Here is a 26447-nt window from a genome sequence, read left to right on the forward strand (position 1 = left end):
TTGGAGTTTTAAAATCACTTACGTGGGGCACCTGGGTGGTTCAGTCAGTTGCGCATCTGCCTTTGGCTTGGATCATGATTCCAGGGTCTTGGGAACAAGCCCCACATTGAGCCCCACGTTGGGCTCACTGCTTAGTGGAGAGTCTGCTTCTCTGTTTCCCTCTGCTCCTCCACACCTCTCATGCTCTCTCTCTCAAATAAATAAAAATCTTAAAAAAAATAAAAATCAGCTTAAATAAAGAGGGAGAACAATGGGTATGAAAAATCTGTCTTACAAAAAATAGTTTAAGAATCAAATCATACAGTGGCAATTTAGCAATCGAATTAAAATTATCAAAAGAAAAGTATAGAAATATTTTTAATGAGTGATTTGTTTGATCTTAATTGGAAATTTTTCAAGGAACTGGAAGAATATAGAACAGAGTTGTGGAAAAAAATAATGGACTGAGAACAAAAAATAAAAAACAGAAACAAAAACAAAAATCCAAAGCCCAAAGCGCTTCATCTCTGTGTATGGAAAGTGGGGGTGTATAGGCTAGTTAAGTTGGTAATATTTGATTCACAAGGTTAGCTACAAGTCATCAGCACAGCTATTTGAAGTGCAGGAAACATCCAAGTCTTTTCTTTTATCTATACAGTATTAGAGTACTGTTTGGGGGAATCTTTGCCATGGGCAACTTGTCTACTAGTTATAGTAGATTAAGCTGTTATCTGATGATCTGAGCCACATAGACCCTCAGAATTGGATTATTATAAGCAGGTAAAAATTTTCCAGGGTATGGCCTTCACTCTTACTGGAAAAGTACAAATTAATATTATAATTTCCTCATAAGATATTCTTCATAGAATTGATTGCCTTTAAACATTTCTGACCTTGTGTACTATTTGACTGTGGTCAAATATTAAATATAGTCATTATAGGTAATGAAACTTTTAAAAATTATTTAAAAAAAGAATATTTGAATTATAAAGTTACTATTATTGCATTAAAAAGCCATCCCTTATCCAATTATTTTATTATCAAGCAAAACAACTCTAGAATGGCATTGGAAAAGACCTTGGTAGTTCAGTCAACATTTTTGACTGTTAAGGAAAGCAAAATATGTGGAGGCCTGGTTGCCCAAGGTTACCCAGAATGGTAATCAAAACCCGGTTCTCCTGTTTTGAAATTGTCTTCAGAAATGCACAAGAAAACCACTCATTATGTTAGAAACATAATTTTCAACCAAAATGGAATAATAGATTTTAATCAGCACCTCACTCATAAGACTTGTTTCCAAATTATTTGGGACTTAAATTATTATTATTATGGAAAATTTCAAACATATAGAGAAAGAAAAACATAATGAACCCTAATGTACCTATCATCCAGTTTCCATATTACAACATTTTGTTAGTCATATTTTATTTCTCATCTCTATTACTACTGCTACTACTGTTTGTGGCAGTGGAATTGTTTTTGCAGGTACATTTCAACCTTTAAAGCAAATCCTAAATATCATGTCCTCTAACTTGAGTTACTAGTTTATTATGCATCCTTGAAATATAAGGGCATATTTTCTTAACACAATCACAATGCCATTATCATACCTAACAATATTAACAATTTCTTAACATATCTAATATCCAGTCCATATGCAAGTTTCCTTGGTTATTTCAAAAGTTTTTTTTTTTTTTTGAGTTAGTTTTAATCAGTGTCCAAGCAAAGGTGTGCACACTATATTTGTTTTTTATATTCTTTTTAAAAAGGTTTGTTATTTATTTATTTTAGGGAGAGAGAGAGTGTGTGTGTACATGTACAAGTGGAGGGAAGGGCAGAGAACAATGGAGAGAATCTCAAGCAGAATCCATGCTGAGTGTGGAGCCCAATGTGGGGTTCTATCCTATGACCCTGAAATCACTCGAGCCAAAATCAAGAATCAGAGGCTTATCTGACTGAGCTACCCAGGCAGCCCTGTATTTGGTTTTATATTCTTAACACCCTTTTTTATTTCTTAACCCTTTTAATTTACAATGGTCTCTCTCTTTTCCCCCCCTTTGTTAAAGAGTACTGTCTATTGAGTAACTGAAGTTAATTGTCCTGCAGAATGTGCTGGATTCTGGATGTGGCTAATTGTTTTTTTCTGCTGTTCAACTTTTTCTCTAGCCACCATATTTCCTGTGAATAGGAAGTTAGGGGGTGCCTGGCTGGCTCAGTCAGTTGGGTGTCTGACTTTGGCTCAGGTTGTGATCTCTGGATCCTAGGATTGAGTCCCATGTCAGGCTCTCTGTTCAGCAAAGAGTCTGCTTCTCCCTTTCCCTCTCCCTTTGCCCCTCTCCCATCCCTCCCCCCTCCTGCTCCTGTTTCTCTCTTTCTCTCTCTCAAATGAATAAATATTTAAAAAAATAGGAAGTTAGAACTGATGCTTGATTAGATTTAGTTTCTTCTTTTATCAAACTCAGCACCCAAGAAACAAACAATCCAGTGATGAAATGGGTAGAAGACATGAACAGACATTTCTCCAAAGAAGACTTACACATGGTCAACAAGCACATGAAAAAATGTTCTGCATCACTTGCCATTAGGGAAATACAAATCAAAACCACAATAAAATACCTCCTCACACCAGTGAGAATGGCAAAAATTAACAAGACAGGAAACAGCAAATGTTGGAGGAGATGTGGAGAAAGGGGAACCCTCTTGCTCTGTTGGTGGGAATGTGAACTGGTGCAGCCACTCTGGAAAACAGTGTGGATGTTCCTCAAGAAGTTAAAAATAGAGCTACCCTACACCCAGAAATTGCACTACTGGGTATTTACCCCAAAGGTACAGATGTAGTGAAATGCCAGGACACCTGCACCCCAATGTTCATAGCAGCAATGTCCACAGTAGCCAAACTATGGAAGGAGCCACAATATCCTTTGACAGACGAATGGATAAAGAAGATGCGGTATATGTACAATGGAATATCACTCAGCCATCAGAAAGGACGAATACCCACCATTTGCTTTGGTGTGGATGGAACTGGAGGGTATTATGCTGAGTGAAGTAAGTCAATCAGAGAAGGACAAACATGATATGATTTCACTCGTATGTGGAATATAAGAAATAGTGAAAGGGATTATAAGGGAAAGGCGAAGAACTGAGTGGGAAAAATTATAAAGGAAGACAAACCATGAGAGGCTCCTAACTCTGGGAAACAAGGGGTTGTGGAAGGAGAGGTGGGCAGGGAAATAGGGTGACTGGGTGACGGGCACTGAGGAGGGCCCTTGATGGGGTGAGCACTGGGTCTTTTTTTTTTTTTTAAGACTTTATTTACTCATGAGAGACACACACAGAAAGAGGCAGAGACACAGGCAGAGGAAGAAGCAGACTCCTTGCAGGGAACCTGATGTGGGAACTGATCCCTGGACCCGGGATCATGCCCTGAGCCAAAGGCAGATGCTCAACCGCTGAGCCACCCAGGCATCCTGAGCACTGGAGCTTATACTATATAGTTGGAAAATTGAATTTAAATGAAAAAAAAAAAAAGGATTTAGGTTCTTCCTTTTTTTTTTAAGTAAATGCTTTGTACTCTTTATTCTATCACATGAAGATATATATATTTCTGAATGTTCTGGTTTCAGATGGTATCAGCCTCATATCTTCCTTATAAAGTTTTTCACCAAGTTTCACCTAATGATATTAGCATCTGTGCTGATAATTGCCCTAACATGATCCATTATTTTATTAGAGGTTGCAAAATGCTGAGTTTTTAAAAAGATTTTATTTATTCATGAGAGACACACAGAGAGAGAAGCAAGAGACACAGGCAGAGGAAGAATGATTTTTCTAATCTTATAATTCTTTTTGCATTTATTAGCTAGAAATGTTCTGTAAAATACTTTTTCTTTAGCAGCTGTTAGTTTTTTTGAAATATAGTTCATGCAGGAAAGTTGGGCTAAATGCTTGATTTATTCCTTTAATTTGTCAATTTTTTGAGTATGAGTTGGTGATATAGCAAATTCCAGTGATGATAAATGAGTTTTTTTCAGTATGGTTTTTCAAATACTTTGTATATTTGAGTCATATATTATTATTATTTGTATTATTATTTCATGTTGAAATTGTCCCTTCTTAGGCCATTAGGAATTTCTTCAGCTTGACTCTTGAGTCTTTTCTCTGTATGAGAAAAATAATGCATAAAGAAAATGAGAAAATTTGTGCCACAGACATTCAAATAAATATATTGTAGGCTCCCAAGACAATTTATAAAGAGGCTAAATTTCTTTTTTTAAATTAAGAACAATATTGGAATAACTATTCAAATTATTCATCTGAAGTGGACAATAGTCATGTGTATGTCTTTTGAGATGTTTATTCTTAAGAACTCAACCACTTCACATCATTTTATAGGTATGCCTTAAAGTATAATATTCATTTTAAACCAAGTGACACAGAACTTCAGAATATCATGGTGCATACTGTTCATTAATCATCCTTTTCAGGAGCTGAGGATGTAGGGATAGAAAATAACATGGGAGAAGTATACTGACTCAGAGTTGAGGCTATTCTTTAGGTGTAAAGGAAGACCAGTTTGCTTTCTATAAAGGGAAACAGAGCACATGGAAGTAGAGTTGGTTGGATTCAGAGGAATGTGGATCATGAATCCTCGACATTGCGGGCTCTGAGGTCTTCCCAAGTCACGAACCTTTTGAAGCCTATTTCCTCATCTGACAAACAGGCTAATAACACTGATTTCCTCATGCAGGGATTAGATTGTGATAAAAATAATTGTAAAGCTTTTCACACAGAATGTATATCAGTGACTAGTGAAGGCATCATTTGGTAAAGATGTCTGGATGGGGTTGATGGTGGCAGGGAGGGAAGCTTAGTATAGTGGTGGGGAGCCATCTGAAAGAACCATCCACTGGCTTTTCAAGCCTAGAATGCCTTAGTCTCTATGACACTTTAGAATTAGAAGGGACTTTAGAAGACATCTCTCTAACTCCCATTTCACACTTGAAATTGAAGCCCAGTGAAGGTAAGTGACTAGCAATAATATTGCCACATGCAACCACTAAAGAGCTGAGATTACAGCAGAATTGTCCAACAGAAATATGCAAATTACACGTGGTTTTAAATGTTTCAGTAGCCACTTACATATTTACATTTATAGAACATCTCAATTTGCATAGCAACATTGCCAGTACTAAGTACCACATGTAGCCAATGACTACTGTATTAGACAGGACAGGTCCAAAACTCATTTCTCCTAATTCTCAAACTTATGCATTTTCTGTACAGAATGTAACCTTCTTTTTATTTTCCATATCAGAAATAATTGCCTTATACGTGGGCAATCAAACATCATTTTTTTCATTAAAAAAAAAAAGTCACTGATGCATTTTGGAGAAGGAATTCATTGACAGGTCTTTCCCGGAGACCTAACACTTCTGGAAACTCTACTGGTAGCTTTCCAATGAACAGATTTACATGTGGATGCCTTTTTAGACATAAGGTGCTAATTGCAATCATTCAGATTTCTATTTTTCTGAGAACAAGATTTTCAGCTAAAAGTCCTTTCAAAAATTGCATTACTAGAGAAGACCAAATTGTTGGCCCAGCTCTAGGAGATGCACAAATTCTGACAACATGCATTAGCTTCACTCTTACTGTATTTTTCATATTTTAGTTTCCCTTTTGCACATTTACTGCTTTAAAAAATATTGTAATTTAAAAATTAAAGTTATATGTGTTCCTGGCTTTAAGAGTCAAGTAATTTCTCAAGATTTATTTTTCAGTCAGTAGTCACTTCCTAACCCTATTTCCTGCTTCCCTTGTTCTCAGTCCTCCCGAAGCAAATTCTTTGAACCCTTCCAGCTGTTTCTTTTGGTATTTATCTTCAAAGTTCTAAATAACAGGCTTTTAGTGTTATGTCTTGATTTTTCACTTGTAGGCACTTTTTGGTAACCTTTCTGCTACGGAAGATAAAGATTTGACTCTCTTTCACAACTTCCTCTTCACATATATAATTATTCTCATGACCCTTCAGTCATTCATTAGAGTTCTGTCATAATTTGTGCCAAATATTAACTCACTGTTCAGCAATGGGACTGCTGTCTGTGAATATGTTCATGCCTCAGTCATCTGGTATACAATACTTATTTTTTCTTTTCACAAAAATTTTTATTTCCCGAGGGAGTTAAAAAATATATATATAAATTTTTATGTGTATGTCCAACACAAAGCTCACTTAATTGAGAAGTGTAGCTTGAGCTTTTGTCTGCAGGATGAATAGATGAGAACTAGTAGAAGGAGGAGCGTGTGTGGGAAAGAATCTAGAAAGCAGGAAGAATATGTGCAAAGTCCCTGTGGCTGGAGGACAATGGTAGAAGAAAACCAAGAGGCCTGACTGGAACCTAGAGATGAAGGGAGAGAGAGATGAAATAAACTGCTAGAGAGTCAGGAAGGGGCCAGGCCATACACAGTGTATAGGTAATATTAATGATTTGGTCTTGATCTTAATTATACTTAAAAGAAATTTAAGCATTTCCAATAGAGGGGATAGATGGCCAGATTTAAGCTTGCTTCTCTATTCTGTGCATTCCTTCATATTTTTATAATATAGTAGTCCTCCCTCCCCCCATATTCAGTTTCACCTTCTGCAGTTTCAGTTACCCATGGTGAACTGTGGCCCAGAGCCAGATGTTCCTCCTTGTGATGTATTGTTGGGAGGTGAGCGGTAGCCTAATGCTATGTCACAATGCTGCTGTCACTCACCTCCTCTCATCTCTTCACGTAGGCATTTTCTTATCTGATATCATCACAAGAAGGAAAAGTGTGAGTGTGGCACAATAAGACATTTTGATGTAGGGGGAGACAACATTCACATAACTTTTATTACATTATATTGTTATAATTGTTTTATTTTACTGTTAATTATTGTTAATCTGTTACTGTACCTAATTCATAAATTAAACTTTATCACAGATTGTGTGTATAGGGAAAAACAGAGTATATGTAGGGTTTAGTACTATCTGTAGTTTTAGGCAACCACAGGGGTCTTTTTTTTTTTAAAGATTTATTTATTTATCTTAGAGAGCAAGAGAGCACGTGGGGGTGGGGGGCAGAAAGAGAGTGAGAGACTTAAGTAGACTCTACACTGAGCGTGGAGCCCCAGGCAGTCTCAATGCAGGGCTCCACATGGGGCTTGAGCTCAGGACCCAGAGATCACAATCCTGACATCAGGACCTGACCTGAAACCAAGAGCTGGATGTTTAACTGACTGAGCCACATAAGAGCCCCCACTGATGGTCTTTGAATGTAGCCCCTGAAGATAAGGGGTGCTACTGTAATATCCTATTTTGATTAAGTTAGTCTGAGACCTTTCTATTGTTTATGGTCAATGAACCTTAAATGATTTAAGAGCTCTGGTACATTTGCATTTTGCTGTCAACACTCAGATGGACTGGATTTTTAAATACAGGGTCTGTTTTCTTCTGTTGCCTGAATATTGCCTAGAGCTATAAATACACTGTTCATACCATTCTTTTGCATATGTAGCGAATAGTAGTTTTCAATTTCCTTTAATAGTTTGTTGTTCCATCAAATCAATTCACAGCTGTCATTTTTCAGGTACCATTCTCAAGTGAAACCTCTTTTCAGTCATGTCTTTTACTATGTCAAAAAGAACTTTAATTTGTTTTTGACATGTTGTCTTTTTTAAGTCTTAAGAAATCAGGTATGATAGCTATCACTGCAAGATTTAGCTGCAAATCATTTGTTGTCTTGTTTCCATTCATTCAAAAATTTTAACTTATTTGTAATGGGCAAAAATTCATGATGTATGAGTATCATTTTGTTTTCTTTCCCAGTACCTGAACCTGATAATTTTGCTCCTGCCCACACTACCTGTTCTCCCTTTTTTTTAAAATGAATATATTTTTTTAAATTTTTATTTATTTATGATAGTCACACACACACAGAGAGAGAGAGGCAGAGACACAGGCAGAGGGAGAAGCAGGCTCCAAGCACCGGGAGCCCGACGTGGGATTCGATCCCGGGTCTCCAGGATTGCTCCCTGGGCCAAAGGCAGGCGCCAAACTGCTGCGCCACCCAGGGATCCCCACCTGTTCTCCTTTTACCTGTTCTGGGGATTAGATCAATCAATGGAGTGGGGAGGGAATTGTTTTAAAAAGATGAGAGGTACTGTAAAATCAAAATATGTAAAGAAAAAATGCTGGTTCAAAAGGGGGTCTGGGAGGGGAATGAGAAAATAGGAGTGTCTGTGAAGATGGGAATATTAGGTAATTAAAGAAAATTCTTTCAGAAAATGAAGAGTGAATAAATGGGGAGAACAATTTTTTTGTTATTTGTTTTATTTTAATTCCAGTATAGTTAACATACAGTGTTATATTAGTTTCAGGTGTACTATATAGTGATTTAGCAATTCCATACATTGCCTGGTACTCATTATGACAAGTGCACTCCTTAATCCCCATCACCCATTTCACTGATCTTCCCCACTGACCAACCCTCTGGTAATCTCAGTTTGGGAGAACAATTTTGGGCAGTTAACATAAAATTTGGGTTGCAGAGAACTGGGACAAGAATTTTAAGATATGATGTGGTGATTTTTTTAAGGAATCTTTCTTTTTGAATACTTAAAGAGTGAGAATAAGAATTACTATTTTTTTCTTTGAGTAATACACTGTGTAAGATTGGACTATATGGAGCCTCATTTATGTTCGAGTAATATATTTGTTAATATAATATATTTAAGATTGGTTAATAGGAAATGATGTCCCAGGTGGTTTCCTATAAATTAGCATGTCAGTGTCAGAGTTCTTTGGGAGTATGAAGAAATGGGCTATGGACATGGTTTGGAAGGAGAGGGCAATATAAATAGCCAATTTTTCTGCATAAGAGTATGATAGGCAGGGGTACCTGTGTGGCTTAGTCAGTTAATCATCTGCCATTGGCTCAGGTCATGATCCTGGTATCCTGGGATTGAGCCTGGAGTTGGGGGGTCCCCTGCTTAGTGGGCAGTCTGTTTCTCCCTCTCCCTCTGCCCCTGCCCCTCCCCTGCTCCCACTCTTCCTCTCTTTCAAATAAATAAAATCTTAACAAAATATGAAAGGCATTTGATTTTTGAGAGTATCTCAAGGATTTCAGGAGCCAGGGACTTGGGGGAAGGATCAAACAACATGATAATTGAGGCTAGGATCTTGAGACAAAATATAGTGATTAAAAAATTCCCAGTAGTGAAGATGGCTTTGAAAGTTTTAAGTATGGTAATGTGTCATATTAGATTTAGAACTGTTTGCTCTGCTCTGTATGCCATGATGGAATTCTCCTTTGTCATCTCCAACACTGCTTTGCAAGAATCATATGTTGGGAAACTTAAAGTTAACATAGGACTGAGAGAAAAGGAACCATTAGGAGATTAGAATGAATGAGAATGAGATTTCTGTAGGATCTCCATCTATGAATGAATAGTAATAATGAGAATAAGTCCTAAATACCTGTAAAACTCTTGAGGAAAGCATTATGGATTGGGGCATGAGTGCTGGAAGCATGCCCCTATAAAAGTGGAGGTAGATCTATGGATTATGAGAATAATGTGGCTTTTCTCTCATCATTGTTTCTTTAGGTGGTTTTCGTTTTTTGTCTGATGTGAAAATCCTTCCCAATCTGCTACTCAAGAAAGTATCTGCAAAGGCATGCTTTCTATCTAAAATGAGGTGGTGATTCAGTTCAAAACAAACTTTGTTCCACCTCTAACAGCAAAGTTGGCAAAATCACAAGATATATAATTTTATGGGGCTAGATGGGTTCCTGGGAAGCCCAAGACCAACTACCTTGAACAATTTGTGAAGGGTCCTGCACTCTAAATGGCCTCTGGATCAGTGCAGCTGCAGGCAATTTGCAGGAGACTGGCAATGTGGTGTGTGGACCTCGTGGTACTGAATGCTAATTTGAGACTATCTCCTCCAACAGCTTTTGCCATTCATCATTTTCACAGCCAGATGGCTCCCATTGTCTTTCTAGTCCTCCTTTTTTTGTGCAAAGTGGCTGCTCTTAAATCATGGTATATTAGTGTTGGAAGCAATTTTATTATTCATCTAGTAGTCCAATCACCATGTTTTGTAAAAGAGGAAATGGAAACCCAAAGAGGGGAAATATCGTGGTCAAAACTAGCCAGTTAGTGTCACAGCTGAGACAAGAACGTTTATCTCTTGGATCATAGCCTGATGCTTATTCCACTTCACCAGGACCTCATAGTTTTTTGGGAAATAATGTCATACACAGTGTGGAGTCAGATGATCATAAGTCCAAATCTCATCTCTGTTATTTAATAGCTATGTGGCCTTGGGCAGTTAATCTCCAGTTTTCTCATTTGTAAAATGAGGATGATAATGGAACCTTCATCATAGGCTGTCATGATGACAAATTGATACTGATATTTAAAGTGTCTGGTACATAGTAAGTGCTCAGTTAATTAGCTTTTCTCCTTATGGTTCCAGATCTTTTCACATTAAAGCATGAAGAATTGATTCTTTATAGGAGGGCTGATCAAAGGAGGTAGTATTTTGTTCATGAGCATCTCCACAAGCATATTTTGACTTCGTACATGCTAATAATATAGTTCAGTGACCAAGCCTTGCCAGCCTGATGGTTGAAAATGTCTTTCTGTAGGAAATATTTTGCTTGACAGTAGGGAGAATGAAAAATTGAAGTTCTTAAATATTGCACCTCATTAATGTCTGGCATACATTCATCAGTAATGATCAGTGGACCCTGTCACCAATTTGGGGTGCCAAATATTAATAAAAATACTCTGAATTCAAGACACTGTACCTATTTAAAGAACAGCTTTATTTTTCAAGATTATAAAAATGGCTTCAAAATAAAACAACACACAATATTTCTATAACTTCATAGGATAGCTGGTGAATGTATAAGCTTTCTAATTTTTAGAGGTGTAGTTAATGCATTGATAAATCTAAAAAGGAAGGCAAAGATGCTAAGTAACACATAGTTCTCCTTTAAATTAATGTATTGTCAATTGGAGACAGAAAATTTGAAATCTTGGAAGGTTTTCAGTATCTGGAAGATACTGGAAAAAATACACACTCAGAAAAAATTAACAAGAAAACAATGGACTTTGACAGACTGACATTTACTTTCTTCTAAAAAGTGTTTTTCCCATGAAGTCATAACATCTTTACCATTAATATAAAAGTTCAATTTCCATGACAACAAAAGCCTAATGCAGTTTCTCCACAGACTGTAGAAGAATTCCATGAGGGAGAAATTTTTAAGATGCATATTCCCTAGTTTGGCCTAGAGATTCTGGTTCAGAAGGTCCAGGATGGAACCCAGGAATCTGCAAGCTTAAAATCTCTCTAGGTGATTCTTGAGCATCCTAAATTTTGAAAACCACTGGCCTAAGGAAATCCTTTGTTTGGGATGCTATTGCTTCAAACAAAAAATATGCCATGTATTAAGAAAGCGAATATACCCAAATCCTAGAATAAAAATGATGATATGAACCACGCAAGAGTTTCTTTCTTTCTTTCTTTCTTTCTTTCTTTCTTTCTTTCTTTCTTTCTTTCTTTCTTTCTTTCTTTCTTTCTTTCTTTTTTTCTTTCTTTTCTTTCTTTCTTAATTAATTTATCTTAGAGTGAGAGTGAGCACAGGGGGAAGGAGCTGAAGGAGAGGGAGAGAGAGAATCTCAAGTAGATGTCCCACTGAGTGTGGAGCCCATACCAGGCTCTATCTCACAACCCTGAGATCATGACCTGAGTCAAAATCAGGAATTGGATACTTAACTGACTGAGCTACCCAGGTGCCTCTCAAGGGTTTCTTATTCTACAAGAAGATTTATGTTGTATTTTAAAAATAGTTTTTGAACAAAGAAAAAAAGAGGCAAACCAAAAAATAGACTCTTTTAACTATAGAAACAAACTGAGGGTTACAAGGAGGTGGGTGATAGATGGGTGAAATAGGTGAAGGGGATTAAAGACTATACTTAATCATGATAAGCACTGAGTAATTTTTGAATTGTTGAATCACTATATTGTACACCTGAATCTAATAGAAGAACACTGTATGTTAAACTGGAATTAAATAAAAAAAGTGAGTTTTTATGCATATGTGATCCTCTTTGTACAAATGTAATTAATGCCCCTCTCCCCCAAAAAAAACCCAAACAAGCAATAAATTTCAATATTCAGTCAAATCCTATCTTACCTATGATGTCTCCTAATGAGTTCAGAAGCCCACAGTATCTGGGCCATTCTGGGTACATGGCTTTGTACCATGAGATATTTTCACTTGTGTGTAGCTTGTTTCCCTAAGTGTATTTTGAACAATTTCCAAAAAATGATTGAGTACATTTCCTTGTATTGTATTCCTTGTCCCCATATTCTTCTCTTTCTTCTTTCTTTCTTGCTTTGTTCATTTATTCCTCAAAAATTTATCAAGTGCAATAATCAGGTTCTGCAATAAATTCCAGGGCATGGAGAACCCAGTGAAACTAGATGAAGGTAAGAGCTATATCAGGGGTTGGCAAACTGCGACTCACCTGCAATCTAGCTAGCTGCCTGTTGTTAATAAAGTTTTATTGGAGCACAGTAATGCTCCTTCACTTAGGCATTGTCTATAGCTACTTTTGTGCTACAGTGGCAGTCTTGAATAGTTGCTGCAGAGATTGTATGGCCTTGAAAAGCCTAAAGTATTTAATATTTGGCCCTTTGCAGAAAGTTTGCTGACTTCTGGATTGTATGATTGTTAAAGTTCTGCCCAGTTCATAGCACTCTTGATTAATACGATGAAGAGAAAGGGCAAAGTCCTGTCAGAGGGTATAAAAGGAAACTCCCTTTGGATTAAGGTGATCAGTATCTCAGGATGTGGTACTTAATTTGAGACCTAGAGGATTTGTAAGAGGTAAATCAGGCCAAATATGGGGGGAAGGGCATTCTAAACAAAGGTTTTTTGAGTTTTATGAACTTTTGTTTTCCAGAAGAAAATTTGGTGGCCCAGTAGAAGGGGGAAATAAAAACACATAAATACTACCAATATATATAGATAGGAAATTTGGTGAAATGATTTATGTCCTGAGTCAGTGGTTTTATGATGATTTTGCAGCTAACTAAGCATGTAAAATTAGCTATCATTTGACCTTTTAGAGCAGGGATCAGGAAATATTCTTTTCTTTTTTTTTTTTTTTTTAGATTTATTTATTTATTCATGAGAGACACAGACTGAGAGAGCCACAGAGGTAAATAGAGACATAGGCTGAGGGAGAAGCAAAAGCAGGCTTCTTGCAGAAAGCCAAATGTGAGTGGGACTTGATCCCAGATCCCGGGATTGTGACCTGAGCCAAAGGCAGGCACCCAACTACTGAGCCTCCCAGGTGCCCCAGGAAATATTTTCCTAATGGAAAAATAGTAAATATTTTAGGCTTTGCCAGCTATAATCTTTGTCACTATTACTCATTTCTGTTATTGCAGTATGGAAGCAGCTATAAACAATATGTAAATGAACAACATAGGTTACGTTTCAATAAAACTTTGTAAATCATGAAGTTTGAATTACATATAATTTTCATGTGTCATGAGATATTATTTGTCTTTGGATTTTTTTCAATAAATTAAAAATGTGAAAACCATTTTTAGTTCATGGACCATACAAAAATAGGTAGTGAATCATAAATTGCAGACCCCTGTTTTGGTCTCACATTCCTTGCTTGTAAAACAGGAGGCCTGTAACATTTTCTCTACCAATTATCTAGGGTGGTTATGATTGAGTTGAGACATTTGTCATTGAAGTTCTTTGCATAGGACAACATATTCAGATGTAATATACTGTCATTTTACATTCACAAAAATTATTGAATTATTCACAATTGCAGGATGCACAATTTTCCTGGGACTTGATGAGAAATTTATCTTTTTCGTGAATAATTTCTGCCAAAGGAAGAGAAAAATATGAATACATTTTACATATGTAATAGGTACAAGTATGATACTATTATTTCTAATATTTCTACAACATTGGTTGTTAGGTTAAGTAATTTCCTAAGCAGAGAAGGGTTTTAGTTGATTACATCAACTTAGATAGCCTATTGTACTTTATTTTTACTCTTCAAATTGAACTTATAATTTTCTGTTTTATATGGTTGGTTAATTGGACTTGAGAAGGTAGAATCAGCAATCAGCATTATTATTTTCCAAACACTGCCTTCAGCTAGACTCTGGATCGCCTTCTCCAACTCAGAAGATATCTTCAGCAGATGTCACATACTTTTAGGTATTTGAACAGTCTCATGATCAGGAATTGTGAATTTTAGTACAACCTAAATCAGAACTTTAATCTCTCATCCAATTCAAGGTTTCTCTCTATCCGTCCTCCTCTCTGCCAGGCCCGACCCTTGATTCCCCAGTCTGCCAGTGGGAAAGGCAATGTGGTTCATTGTTTGCTTCTGCTTCTCCATCTGATCCTTCCATTCACTCTGCTGCTTCTTTCTGGCTCTTCCAGGGTTGAGCATAGAGTGTGTGTGTGTATGCACATGCACACCAAATTTACAGAGAAAGGGCAAAATATTACTTGTCTGATGCTGGTCAATTTTTTAAAAGATTTTATTTATTTATTCATGAGAGACACAGACAGAAGACAGAGACATAGACGGAGAAGCAGGCTCCCTGCAGGGAGCCCGATGCAAGACTTGATCCCAGAACTCCAGGATTACGCCCTGAGCTGAAGGCAGATGCTCAATCTCTGAGCTGCCCAGGCATCCCTGATGCTGGTCAATTTAATTACTGGTGCTTTCTTTCACGACAAGGGTAACCTTCTGGCTCTTCCTATTGTGGGGCACAGATAAGGGCCTTTCTGATACTCTGTGAAGAACAAGAGCAGCCCTCTTAGGCTGTTGATATCCCCTTAGCTCCTGCCCATTGGCAATGCATTCCTGATGTTCTCTTTGTCTTGAGGCAGGAGTCATTTTGGGATGTTTCTGGCTCAGCTATCTTTCTGTGTAAGCTCTTGCCTCCCCTCCCACAAACCTGGATGTGTGTTCTCCAATTTCCCTAAAGGATTCTCTTGCTGACCCTTCATGTGGTTTGAAAAAAGAGGGGATAAATGTCATAGCACTCTAGTCACACAAATACCCCACATGTACTCTCTCTTCCTTACTGAATCTCTGTGTTTCTTTTATACTAGTTGGAATTTTGTGATGATAAGAGTTACTAGTAGACTGGTTACCTTTTAGCAAGCTCTTCAGAGATGTGTCTAGCACAACTCTGCAATGTGTAGGCGTTAATTACCCATGATCATAGGTAGGTTCCCAGAGATAAGAAAAAAATTTTCCATGCAAGTTACTGTTTCATTTGTACACAGCTCTTTGTTTTTACTGGCATATTTCCCCATATTATATTTATAAGGTAGCTGAGGACAAGATCTAATTGAATTTTCCTCAGTTTTAATACTTGCTCAGTGGATAAGTGGGTAAATAGATATCCAGTCCCTCTTAGTTACTAAGTAATGGGATTGAAGTCAGTGGGCTGATTCATTCATTCACAATTGAATACCTACTACTAAGTTTTATAGTAGGTTCTGGGAATATAGCAGACCAAAAGTCATTACCCATGACTTCAAGGCTTTATTTTAATAGAGGATATATATATATATATATATATCAGGAATATACAGCTAATTTCAGATATTGATGCACGCTCTGAAATGAAAGTTCAGAGTTCTGTCAGATGAGGGTATAAATGACAACTTAATGTAGATTGGGGTGATAGGTATCCCAGAATATAGTTTGTTTGTTTATTTGTTTTTTTGAGGTGGGAGGGGGCAAAAGAGAGAATCTTAAGCATGGGCCTTTATCTCATGACCCTAAGATCATGATCTGAGCTGAAATCAAGGGTTGGATGCTTAACTGACTGAGCCATCCAGGTGCCCCAGAATGTGGTATTTAATATGAGACCTGGAAGATTTGTAAGAGTTCAGGTAGATCAGGAATTGAAGGGCATTCAAAGCAAAAAAAAAAAAAAAAATAGTATGTACAAAGACCCTACTGCAAGGAAAAACTGATGTTTTACAGGAAGCTTTGAATGAAGTAAAAGAAGGTCATGTAGCAGATTGTGAATTGGGGGGGAAGGGTGGGGTGAAGTGAGGTGAGGGGGTTTGACCATACAGGGAATAGCAGGCCATGAGAAAGGATTTGGATTTGATCTTAAGAGCAGTGGGAAGCTTTTGGAAGGTTATAAGCACAGGAGTGCTGTGCTACCATTGGCATGCCCAGGTGGTTCAGCTTCAAAAACTTTTTGGCATAAAGGACATAGATAATAAATACTGGAAAGGTCCCTTATTAACAGAGGTCAGTGCCTTAGTGTTAGTCTAAATGTCCTGCAAATCTTACTGCATTCAATAAATATGTTCTTTCACAAACATACCATGTTTCCTGATAATTTGAGACTGGATTTGATCGTATAGATGGAATTGTGTTCAAAGGACAGTCCATTACTTTGCAGAAACATTTTGGTTCAATCCTGCAGATTTTGGATGACCTAATGGTGAGAATTCTGTTTTTCAGTGAGAAACCATAGCAACATGCCACTTAGAAGGCACACTATATAATCTATCTGTTCTTCAGTTAGTATTTTGCAGTCCAGAAATAGTCATCATTGCCTAATGTGAGTATGCAAAAGGTCAGGCAAATATAAGCCCCAATGACAGTGCAGTTCTCCCTCTAACCGTGGGGTGGGGGTGGGGGTGGGGAATGTCACTTTCTCTTGGAGATGCATGATCAGGTATATTGGGGCTAGGAAGGAGGGAGGAATTGGGGCTAATAGCTCTGTGTTTCAGAATAAATTGTAAGCCAGTCCTCAATCTCTAAGTACTAAGAATGAGGCTATGATCCATAGAATTGCTCCTTTTCTAAAACCACATACTCAGTACCTCTTGGTACAATTCTTATTAAACTGCAAACTTCTGGTTCAGATATTTTTATGTCCCAGCACCTTTTGCGATTCCACATATGCTCCCTCTATTGTCTTACGTGCAAAATCATAATCAAAAAACAAATACACGGAGAATTGCTTGTCTTCGTTTAGGAATATATAGAGCCATGGATACCAGCTTGGTATCCACCAATGTAGAAAGGTTAAAAGGGCCTTTGCTTAAAAAAAACAGAAATGAAAAGATCTTTAGGGAAGCGGATTCAAGATAGTTGGTTACAATATAAGTTCAGGCAGTGTTTGGTAGGTAAAAGATGGTGAGATACAGAAAAAAAAAGAGAAGAGAGAAGGGAAAAGTATCTCCCAGAGTTCCACTCTATTGATAAGACTCATGGATGTGTTTTGTTTTGATGAGTAATCACATCTTCAGGTGCCATTTTGTTATCTTTTCCTCCTATCCAGAATATGTTTCCTTTTCGCTTTTTCACTGTGAAAAAGACACTCATTGTGTCTTGCATTGCCTTTTTGACTTTTCTTGCTTTGTGTTGGCAACTTGTTAAGTGGTTCCTCACACAGCTTACCTCTAAGGATTCCAGTGGGCTGTATCCTTTATCCATTACCTTGTTACTAATCCAAGCATTACAAAGCCTGGTTGCTAAGAATATTTACTTCCCACCCTTGTTGACTCACACCCTCAGTTTGTCAAGGGCTCACCAATAAGATTTTTAAAAGAGATTGTGCAATTACATGGTCATGGTACCATGGCAGAAACCTAGGGAACCAAGGTAATACCCCAATGTTAAAATGGGCCTTTGCTAGGTAGTTTGCACCTAAAGTATAGAGAGGGAGAAAGAGAAGTCAGAGTGCATGGTATCCAGAAGTATTTAGTTTACTTCATTTATTCATCTATTCATTCTTTCATTTATTCAACAACTACTCCTCAAGCACTGTGTACTAGATGTTGGGCTAGGTAATGGGGATATGGCAGGGAACTGGATAGACAAAGTCCCTATTCCTGCTGCTTACCTTATGTTTAATGGAATCCTTCTATGATTTAGCTAACCTCAGCATCTGAGGAAATTTCCCACCATCCATTCTCAGAAATCAAGAAACAGGTTCTGTTTCTTCCCAGCATTAGTGCTCCTGCCTGATGCAGACAGCTGAGTAAATTTTTTTCCTACTTACTGCACCAAATCTGTCTTCATTTCAACATTAATGAGTTACTCATCCAGGATAACTATTTCTAGCAAGGAAATTACCTACAGCTGCCTGTTAACAGGGCTGGGGCAAGGAGACTACAAAAGAGAGATTTTATTTGAAATGAAATTGAACTAGTTTCTTAAACCATGCAAGGCTGTCTCTTCCAGCCATCTACCAGAAGGGGACAGTATAAGAACATGATTTGTTGATCCTTTACTGCACCAACTCCTTAAAGAATTTGTGTTTCAGAATGTTTTTATTAGGAATCACACCAAGTGTTTTGTGAAATTATTTTTACATTTATTTCCAGGGATGAGAAATTCCAGAGCATTAAAAAAACCCTCAAATATGTACAAGAGATTTTTAATGGATTTAGTTTAAACTTCAAGAGACCAAAGTAGAATTTTTCTAGCTGAAAGATGGGTAAGAGGCTGACCTGGAGGAAGACCAGGCCAATGAGTTTGAGTCCATAGTGGCCTTGTTCAGCTTCTAGTCTTGGTGGAGTGGTTATTGTAGGGTTGAAAACTTCTATTTGTAGAATTTGGCTTTCTCATATCATATCAAGGTAGCAGTAATATAGCATATTTAAGAGCACCAACAACTAGTTATTTTGGAAGTAGAAATTATGAATCTGACAAGTGAAGTGGACAGAACAGTGGATTCTGAGTCATCCAATGGAAGATTAAGCAAATCCTTTTATGTCTCCAGACTTGAGTTATCTTCCCTGTTAAATGAGGGGCCTGGATAAAAATAATCTCTACAGCCTATTCTGTTTGAGTGTCTGTGATTCTCCAATTAAGCATGATTAGTCTACTACTATTATTACTGGTACAACTATTACTAGAAATGGCATTTGTTATATTATCAATATATACCAGGCATTGTGCTAAATGTTTTACATTTATTGTCTTCTCTAATCTTGCGGCAGTACAATGAAATAGATATTATCAACCATATTTTATAGGCAAGAAAACTGAGGATCAAAGAAATCAAAGGACTTGTCTAATGTCACAAAGCTAGCATGAAGACATCATCCAAACTCAAACTTTGTGACTCCTAACTCCCTACTCTTAACCCCTGCCACATTTTTTTTCTTCCAGAACCTGCTTCCTTACATTAGTCTTTAACCTTCATAGGTTTGGCAGCAGGCCACAGTGATTGCTCTCTCTTTGACCTCTGGCCTTTGCCTCTCTGCTCATTCAATTTTCCATGTCTCACAATGCCCTCTTCATCGCTATCCAAATATTACTTATCCTTCAAGTTCTAGTTTATGCCTGTTGTCTGGCATAACTACTATATTCCATACTAATCTGTTTTTCTCCTGGACTGTTGTATTTATAATTCATTCTGTATAATTTAGACTCAACTTGATATTGTCTCTTATTTTGCTGTGTTTTAAATAAGTTAGTCTTGTCAACATTAACTATAGTGTAAGGCTCTTGTGGACAGAGAAGACATCTTAGTCTTTTTAATCTCTGCTATGAAGGGTATAGGGTTGCATAACCAGTTGGAGATCAATAATTTCTTCTTGTTTGCTAGAGGTAGGCCTCAGGCAAAAATGAACCCTTCTGATTCTAAAAATTATGGCAGTCTCTGAGAAAAACAATTTTCTAGTCTGACTTAAAAAAAAACAGAACAACCCCAGGAAATCCCAAATCTTCCTGACTAATATAGTCAATTATTTCACAAGTTTAATGATTGAAATTATTACTATCATTAATATCATATGAATAGTTAAAATTTATAGATTACTTACTAAATTCCATGTATTGAGCTTATGTTTTGCATGGATTATATTTTATACTTACAATAGCACTATGAAGAGGCTAAGTGTCCTTGCTGTACAGAGAATATAGCAGGTTTAGAGATGTGGAGTAATTAATATGAGGTCTCACAGAGCTGGCAAGTGGTGAAACTAGGGCTACACCTTATTTTTTTAAATTCCAGGTCCAGTTTTCCTGGATCTGGCCTAATTGTACCATGTTGTAAATTAGCCTTCCTACAAATGACAGTGCATGTCTGTTTTTCATCCATACATGCTCCACTCCATCTGGAAAGCTATCTAGGGTTCTGTAACTGTTCATATGATTATTCTTAAATTCTTATTTAAAATTTTGCTCCTCTTTCTAAGTGTCCAGTGGGAATTCCATTTTCCTTATTGTGGTAGGCTGAATTGGGATCTTTCAAAGATGTCTACATTCTCGTCCCTAGAGCACATGAAGATTAAAATGTTGCCAGGAAACTTTGGAGGTGTGATTGAGTTAAGGGTCTTGAGGTGGTAAGATTACCCTATATTACCCTGTGGACACTAAAGGTAATCACAATCATCCTTGGAAGAGGGCGGCAAGGTCAAAGGTGGAGAAAGGCTGTGTGATGATGGAGCAGGTACTGGAGTAATGCTGACAGGAGCCAAGAATGTTGCAGCCTCTAGAATCTGAAGAGGCTGAGAACACATTCTCCCCTGAAAACTCTAGGGAGGAACTAGCCTTTCCAACACCTTAATGTTCATCCCTCAAAACTCATTTTGACTTCTGATCTTCAAATTTTAAGAGATAAATTTGTGTTATTTTAGGCTATTCAATTCATAGTACTTTGTTATGGGAATAATAGGAGACTTTATACATTAATATAGAGTTCTGTAGATATGATCATTTCCAGAGGCTGAGAGACAAGATGGGTCTAATTGCTCATACTAAACCCTTACTCTCCTCTTTGAATTGGAAGAGATGAATCCGCATGAAAGTTATGCATAAATAAAGGCCAGCTCTAAATGCTGTCTAGAGACAGGGCAGTAATAATTCAGCAGTACAGATAAATGTGTAACCAAACCCATCTCTCCTCAACTTTTTCTTTATTCTAAAAGAGAAGGAAAGATTGAAGGAGCATGATTTTATAATGTACCATGGAATGTGATGGACTTACTCTTCTCTTTGGGTGGCTTATTTTGGGGCTGTGATTTTTTTCTTACTAGAATTCTTCCTGCTTGGATTTAAATGTCTGTTTTGAAGATACTATCACCACCACCACTAATTGCATTAACACAAGAAGATGCTGTCATTTGACATCCTTAAACTTCCTGCTTTTTATTTTGCTTATAAGCAGAATAATGTGAATGTTGCTGGCTCTGCTTTTGGGTACCAGTATTGTGATTTCTAGAAATTGCAATCATCTTTTAAAAGGGAGATCCTCTGATACCCATTTTTTTTCTCCTGGTGTTTCACTTGAGGATCTATGGTCTAGATTTTGAGAAAACACACCATTAACTCATCAGTTCTCCTGAGGCATTTCATTTGCTTTTAGTCACTTCTTGCTCCCTTCTTAGCAAGGTAGTCTTCTTTTTGTAATCTATTTCCTTTTGTTTTTTCTTTTCAATCATTCCTGCTTTCTTTCATAAGAAATGTCTATACCAGTTTTTGATAAATAACTTAATCCAGTTTTTCTCAGAATAATTGAAGGTTGAAGATCATCAACACTGTAAAGAAAATGATCATGTTCCCTAAAGTCCTCTGAAACGTGTCACAAAAAGTAAGAAGTGATAGATTTATATCCAGAAGAGAGTACTGAAACCTTTGTCGGTATGGGATGAGGAGTTTAATCAGTGGGTGAATAGAGTAGCCTTTGTATACATGGCAGTCGGACACAAGGCAGTTGCTAGAGCAACTAGCTGAGGAAGAAGAGGTGGGCAGATGGGACCTAGTATTTATAGAGTATGATGGCAGGTGGTGGGTCTTAGTCCTGTCTTGTGTTTAAAATGGTGGATATCAGTTTGAAAGGATAATACAGCAGAGAGATGATGCCTGTAGGGATATTTGATTTTTTTTTTTTTTTTTTTTTTGCCTTGCTATCCTTTGCAGCTAGTATAATGCTGGTCACATAGTAAAGTCAGAATGTTTCCTCAACAAATGAACAAAAAGGGGCACCTGGGTGGCTCAGTGGGTTAAATGTCTTCAGCTCAGGCCATGATCCCAGGGTCCTGGGATCAAGCCCTGCATTGAGCTCCCTGCTCAGTGGGGAGTCTGCTTCTCTCTCTCCACCTGCTGGGCTCTATCACTCTCTCTCTGTCAAATAAATAAATAAAATCTTAAAAATAAATGAACAAAAAGCCACATCTGGAGATGCAGAAGGGCAGCTGGCATCAGAGAGATTTGGTAGAAGGTAGAGAGAAGGAACACATCCATAGATAGCATTTCCCAGATACAGGACTTTCACTGCTAAAAGAAGATGGTCCTGGGCATGTCAAGATGAGTGATTACCCTAGCCCACATGGCTAAAAACTAAAGGTTGAATTCTGGGAGGACCAGTAAGAGTTGATGGCATTCTTTCTCAACTTCCTAGATGTCTTGTCTTACTCAGTCCAAGATATATGGACAGATATGGAACCCAATATACATGACTCAGATCACCTCTAGTTTATGGCTCCTTTAGGATGAAAGATGAGGCTTCTCTTAAATCTCACATGTTTTTTAAGAAAAATCAGTGACCAGGTATCATGACTGGAATGGCCATCGGAGATGTGTAATATGGCTTGATCTCAGCCCCACCAAGCAGTAGATATAATGTGGTTGTTAATAATTTGGTTTTTGGAGTCAGCAAAATCTAGGTTTCCACTCTTGACTTTATATAATGGCTTAGGTGAGTTACTTTATTTGTTTACTCCATTGTAGTGGTATGGATGTAATAGTCCCCTGCATCGCAAAGGACTGTTATAAAACATAAGTGATGTAAGTCTTTGAAGGATTTAGTACAGAACCAGCCTCATAGCAAAGACTAATTTATAATAGATAGGTATTATTTTGTCTTGGGTAGGTTTTCCATCTTCTGCTTATGTGAGTTTAATGATAATGCTTTGGTATTTTCTAAACATAACTTTGGGTTTACCTCTAGGACAGCCCAAAGCTACACCTGGTCCAGAAGACAAATGAATTTGATTAAGAAATAAGACAAGCTGATGCATGAAATATGAGAAAATTATTCATATTCAGAATGAAACACCCATTGCAGTCAGAGAGGGATGCACATTGTATGAATTATTAAAGACCAACTAAAATCTAGAATGTTTATGTAATTCTGAAATTTTACTGGAAGAGCTAACTATGACATATAAATCCATTACTTAAAATTAATTTGTCTAAAAGCCTTACTGATATACCAATATAGTTAGAAACCAAGCATTTTATATAAAGCTTTCTGAAAACTGGGAAAAATAATTCCATGCCTCAAAGAATTTTTGTAAACTTAGTGTAACTGTCTTTCCAGTTTATTGACATTAATTAATGTTAGCTTTGATGGGAATATAATTACTGTTATCTTTTAAAGTGAATATATTCATACCCAGGAAAGCAGATCAACAAGGTGTTTACAACCCAAAAGTCTACTTTAGTATTAATTGGAGGTCTGTTTGCTATATTTGCTCTCCTTTCTACTCCTAATTATATGCCACTTCGAACCTTAAAATAATGCTCTTGGTGAATTAACTTCCTAATTTATTTTTTTTGGAAGGGCGGATAAATTGGTATATTAAGTATTTATTATGTAGGTCAGCAATTTTGCATTCAGGTATGACTTTGCCCTCTAGTGAACATTTGGCAATATCTGGAGACATTTTTGGATGTTGGAGGAGAGGGAGGGCAATGCTACTGTCAGAAATAATGCTTAACAGGCTACAATGCACAGGACAGCCCTCACTCTTCGCTTTTCCCATCATATCAAAGAATTACTATGATCACAAAAATAGTTGAAGATTTTTCTCTTTTTACCATTGAGGAACTAGAGAAAATATTTACAAGTATTTTCTGTTTTGCACAATCCTAAAATTTGTAAATTCATTTGTGAACAGGATTTTTATGACCACATTATGGAATCTAGGCCTAGTACTGGGGTTTTTGGCTGATGTGTTATGAAGAATGAACTAGTTATGATCACACAGTTAAGTCTTATGGATAAGTCAGACAATGACAAATAAGTAAATAAGGAAATGCATAGCAAAATTTAAGATAAATGTCACGAGGAAAGACAACAGAGAGACATGAAGGGAGGTTAACAGGGAGATTCTTCTTAAAGGTGATGCTTCAGGAAGCCTCTCTGAAGAGATGATAGTCAAGCGGAGGGTTGAAATGGTGGCAGTTGTTTAAAGGTGAGAAGAAGGATGCTCCAGGGGCTAGTGTGTTTACAGGTTCTGATGTGGGAAAGAACTTGGTGTGTTAGAGGAATTGAAGAAAGCTAGTGTGATTATAGTGTTGTCAGTGAGAAGGAGAAAAGGATGGAATGAGGTTAGAAAGAATAAAGAGGCAGCCACCAGAGCATGTAGGTTCTTGGGGACACATTAAAGAGGTTAGATGATTTTGCAAATGGAAGGGAAAACCATAAAAATATTTCAGCAAGGGGCTTAAATGCTCTTATTTATGGTTTTAAAAGGATCATGCTGATGGTTGTAGGGAGAATGGATTGGCTTGAGGCAAGAATGAAAGTATGAGATCGGTTACAGTGGCACAGGCAGGAGACCATCATGACCTGGACTTGGTGATGGCCATGGAGCTGTAGAAAAGCTGGTGGAACCAAGACACAGGTTAGATATAGGATAGAACTTGATGATGAGTGGATAAATGTGAAGTGTGAAGAAAAGAGGAGAATCAAGAATGATTCTTAGATTTCTGGTTTGGAAAACTGGTAGTTGTAGGATGGTGCCATTTAGTTAGATGTCAATGACTAGAGGGACAGAAAGTCTATAGGGACCAAAAATCAAGAGTTCTGTTTTGGATATATTCATTTTGAGGTGCTTGTGAAACTTCTAATTGGAGATTCCAAGCAAGTGATCATAAAATACCTCTCAGGAGCTCAGAAGAGTAGCCAAGTGAGAGATATATTCTGGGGGTCCCTTGCAAAGAGAAGTTAATTAAGGCCACATGAATAGATATAATCATGCAGTAAGGCATATAGAGAAAAAGAACAGTAGTAGGGGCCTAGAAATGAATACAGAGGCCCTTAAATATTTAGAAATGCAAAACATTATGTGTTCACACTTGTTAAAATCCTATTATACCCCGTCCTACCCAGCCTAAGAACCTTCAGTCGTGGGTTCTTTTACTGAGTTAACTAGTCGAATTCTAGTATTAGCCTTCAAACTGTAGCCTCCTCTAATTGCTGGTGCAAGAAATCTTAGGCCACAAGGAAAAAAAAAATTCTACCTTCTTTTGTAGCTGGCAGAAAAGCAGGTTCTGCTTTGCATCATAAAATTGTCTTTGCAGTGAATATTTTTAACAATGGCATCTATAAGGCACTGGGACATCATATATTGACAGATTCTGTGAAGATAACCTTTAACCTCTAAAATGTCTGTATATCTCATTGTTTTTAAAAAAATAATGCATTGCCCTGGAAATAATATTTAAATTGATATCTTTGTTTTTCAACAAGTGTAAATACTTCTGAATTTTCTCTATGAAGGTAGAGGGGAGTGTGTTCTTCCTCTACATGTATGAGGTAATAATAACAACAAAAATGAACCCTATATCTCTGCTAATTTCTTACTTAACTAAAACCTTTGAGAAATTTAGAAAACATTTAAATTAACAGACAGAATGAGGGGCACCTGGGTGTCTCAATGGCTGAGCAAATGCCTGTGGCTCAGGTCGTGATCCTGGGGTCCTGGGATTGAGTCTCTGCCTATGTCTCTGCCTCTTTCTCTGTGTCTCTCATGAATAAATAAATAAATAAAATCTTAAAATCTTAAAGAAAAAAGAATGAGCTAACGAAGAAGGCTGAGGAATTACAAAGAAGGCTGAGGAGTTACCAGAAAGTTGTAACATACTAAGAGAGTGGAAGAGCAAAGCCTATGTTTAGGAAAGAGTGTTTCAAGAAAGCAATCAATTATTGCTTCAATTTCCAGGTATCTAAAGAGAAGAGGACTGAAAATGTCCAATAGATCTTTGTAGCAGGAAGGTCATTAGCGATCTTGGCCTGACTCGTTTCAGAAGAATGGTGGAGCTGGAAACCAGTCTGGGCTGGGCTGTTTGGGAGGTGGGAAAGGCAAAGACAGCCTCTCGTCTAAGCAGCATGAAACCAGCTTGTATCAGCATGTAACATGATAATTGCATAAGATTTTTCAATTTCATTTTCAAGACTTACATTAAGTCAGTGAGGTAGGTCTTTTATCCACATTTTTATTGATGAAGTGATTGATATTCAGTTACTCAAAGTTTCAAAGTAATTAAGTATGTAGTAACAGAAGCCCTTTCTTGAAACACATATAAAAGGGGAGGCAATTTCAGGGAAAGAAGGAAGCATCCTGGGAACAAAGCATCTCAAACACATTTTAACAAA

General features: G+C 37.2%; 2 long non-coding RNA genes across 13 annotated transcripts in view; one reads left to right on the top strand and one right to left on the bottom strand.

The window, feature by feature from the left end:
* Window positions 1-26447, top strand: part of LOC140632342 (uncharacterized) — a 227227-nt gene that overhangs the window by 32350 nt on the left and 168430 nt on the right. For 2 of the 12 annotated variants that reach the window (XR_012029862.1, XR_012029859.1), the window contains exons 1-3: window positions 6742-6801; window positions 12482-12512; window positions 14169-14277. The exons of 2 other annotated variants lie outside the window; for them this stretch is intronic. This is a non-coding gene — a long non-coding RNA (uncharacterized lncRNA). Of the gene's footprint in view, window positions 1-4878; window positions 5003-6731; window positions 6802-12481; window positions 12513-13612; window positions 13982-14168; window positions 14278-26447 lie in introns of those variants that run through there. 8 more of the 12 variants (XR_012029865.1, XR_012029861.1, XR_012029864.1 and 5 more) reach the window with 7 other exon arrangements.
* LOC140632345 (uncharacterized) lies at window positions 4019-6762 on the bottom strand. The gene is made up of 2 exons (XR_012029873.1): window positions 6621-6762; window positions 4019-4140 (listed from the first exon to the last, which is right to left on the bottom strand). It is a non-coding gene; the product is annotated as an uncharacterized lncRNA (long non-coding RNA).

The sequence above is a fragment of the Canis lupus genome, chromosome 4 (genome assembly GCF_048164855.1).
Source record: "Canis lupus baileyi chromosome 4, mCanLup2.hap1, whole genome shotgun sequence".
NCBI lineage: Eukaryota > Metazoa > Chordata > Mammalia > Carnivora > Canidae > Canis > Canis lupus.